We start from the raw sequence: 2159 nt of genomic DNA, 5'->3' as shown, positions 1-2159 counted from the left end.
TACCATGAGTTACGCTATTATAGAGCGACCCGTGGTGCTCAACTAGCGCGACCGCTGCTATGGTAATGTGTATTACTAATGTTACTGTTAGTAGCACGCGTTACTGTAGCAACGGTCATGCTATTCAAGTATAGGGATGGCCCTGATAAGGAGAACTCATGGAGAAGCATGTGACCAGTTTGATCAGCTGATAGATTTGTAAGGTCCTGATTTACTGTGATGACTTCCTGGTGTAACACATGATCATGACCTGCAAATCAGAACATTACAAATCTATCAGCTGATCAAACTGATCACATGCCTCTCCAGGAGTTCTCCTGAGCAGGGCCATCCCTATTCAAGTAGGTCACGCTAGTACACAGTGCCAATAGGAAGGGAAATATTGCCTGCATCAGGCCCTATAACTCTGAAAGGTGGCATGGGGTACAGCAGTTAATAGGGCAGGTGGTTCCATAAGGGCAAACAGGGAAAACTCCCAGGAATCCATGGCCTGTAGGGTCCCTCAAGTTTCCACACTTAAAGGGCATCACAATTGAGGTGTGGGGCTGCATGTCGGCATCAAAGTGGTTAATGCGGAAGGAAGCACAGTGCTGTGCATGTGAAATATTGTTGGAAAGGGACAGGCTCTCCTAATACTGTTATCTGGAGGGGTTGAGACACAACAGCCTAATGCTGTCATATGGGGCAGGGCCGGTTTAAGGGGCCTGGGTCATACTTAAAGCATACCTCCCAATTTTTTGAGATAAGAAAGAGGGACACTTAAACCACACCCCTGCCACACCCCTAATTACGCCCCAGACACACCCCTAATCACACCCTGACAAGCCCCTAGTCACGCATATCATAATAAGATTTTGTCACGGGATAGGGAACTGTTGACCTTACCACTGGGATAGGACTACTCCAGCACAGAGTCTAAGTGACCACGGGTCTTCACCAACACCCCCCTAATGGAGATGCTGGAACACCTCCCTAGCGGAGATGTCGGACTTCGCTGCCTAGTGCCCACCAGGTTGCTCTAGAAGTGGGCCACAGTGATTTGGAGAACAGAAGGACACTACTGGATGGATGGTCTGGAACAGCAGAGCAGGATGTAATCAGAGACAAGTCAAAGGTCAGGGCCGGCTGAGTTCACGGATGGTCGAGGTCACAAGCCAAAGGTCGACGCAGGCGGAGTTCAAGGATAACCCGGGTACACAAGCCAAAGGTCGGGGCAGGCGGAGATCAAGGATAGTCGGAGTCACAAGCCAAGGGTCAATACAGGAGATCAGATCAGAGATAATGAGTGCACTAGTAACACTAGCCAAAACTGCCAGAACAAGCAGCACTGCAGTGAAGGGCAGTGCTGCTTATATACTGTTGGTAATTGAAACTGGCACCGGAATTAACGCATGCGCAGTGCGCAATGCTGTGCATGCGCTAACTTTTGCGCAAGCGCTGTGCGCACACGCCGCGCAACGCTGGACGCCATGACAGTCTTAAAGGAACTACAAGACCCAGCGTCCTCCCGCGCGCACGCGTAGAGACGCTAGCCCGGGGGCGCTGTAACCTGCTGACATGGTGAGTATGACAGATTTCATAGGAATAGTATGCTATGTTGTTTTATAAGTCAAACCACACTGGTCCTTTCTATCCTGGTTCATTTTCATTCATACTAACATTTGAAAATAAGAAATATATCAATTTAAAGGATGGGAATAAAGTTTAGAGTCAATTAAACACATTTTCAGTAGAGAGATATAACTATGCTGTGTTCCTTTTTTTCTTTCTCTGCCTGAAAGAGTTAAATATCAGGTATGTAAGTGGCTGACTCAGTTCTGACTCAGACAGGCAGTGACTACAGTGTGACCCTCACTGATAAGAAATTCAAACTATAAAACACTTTCCTAGCAAAAAATGGCTTCTGAGAGCAGGAAAGAGATAAAAAGGATGAATAGTTCGTAGATTTTAGCTCTGGCATACTTCAATTAATGTGACATTGAGCAAAAACAATAAAACAGTTAAAACTTAAAAAGTAGATTTAAACATGAAATAAAACTGTGGAATATCTTAGAAAGACATTTTTAGGAGAACAAAGACAATTGTTTATTTAATTAGTTTATTTTCGCCTCGGGTGTCCCCTTCACAGATAGTCACTACCCCACCAACTGCTCCCAGTG

Source organism: Hyperolius riggenbachi, chromosome 1 (genome assembly GCF_040937935.1).
Source record: "Hyperolius riggenbachi isolate aHypRig1 chromosome 1, aHypRig1.pri, whole genome shotgun sequence".
NCBI classification, from domain to species: domain Eukaryota; kingdom Metazoa; phylum Chordata; class Amphibia; order Anura; family Hyperoliidae; genus Hyperolius; species Hyperolius riggenbachi.
This window is presented reverse-complemented; position numbering follows the sequence as displayed.